Genomic DNA, 788 nt, shown 5'->3' with positions numbered 1-788 from the left:
CCTCGCACTAAGCCGTGTACGCGTGCGTTTTTCGATTCAAACATTCGAAATAGTTACGAAAGTGCTGAAAGTTTATTTAATTTAGATCCTAATACAAGGCAGATGTAGGCAACATCGATCGTTTTTTAATTAGTGAGTAATTTTCAATATTCGTAAAAGTAACAACGCATTTTTTTTTAAATGAATTCGTCGCGCTGCCGCGGCCGCAATAGAGCGCGTTCATCTTACAAATTTATATTTTTAAATTAATTTATTATTTTCTATTTTTTTTTTCTCATCGACTTTCCTATTAACATTTAATTACTTATTTTCTATCATTCAAATTAATTCAAAACTGCAAAGTTTTTTGTGGTTAGTCTGTAATTAAAAAAAAATCTATAGGAAAGTTCGATGGCAGGTGGCAATGTAATAATAATATTTCGTATTACATTGTTTTCTCATGTTAATAAAAAAAATGCATAGAAAATATTATTTATAAATCTAATGTATTTTCTATTTCTTATCAGAATACGTTGTTTATAATTTATTCCAGCTGCAAGTTTTTTCTCGTTTCGATTGTGCAGTGGGTTTTGTTTTTCTAGAATTCTGTTTTTTTTATTTATTTATTCGCAGCTGCAATTCCGTTTCGATTGTGCAGTGGGTTTTGTTTTTCTAGAATTCTGTTTTTTTATTGATTTATAAATCTAATGTATTTTCTATTTCTTATCAGAATACGTTTATAATTTATTCACAGCTGCAAGTTTTATCTCTTTTCTTTTGTGCAGTGGTTTTTTATTTTTCTAGAATTC

Source organism: Nicrophorus vespilloides, unplaced genomic scaffold, assembly GCF_001412225.1.
Source record: "Nicrophorus vespilloides isolate i.1.1-1 unplaced genomic scaffold, Nicve_v1.0, whole genome shotgun sequence".
Classification (NCBI taxonomy): Eukaryota; Metazoa; Arthropoda; class Insecta; order Coleoptera; family Silphidae; genus Nicrophorus; species Nicrophorus vespilloides.
This window is presented reverse-complemented; position numbering follows the sequence as displayed.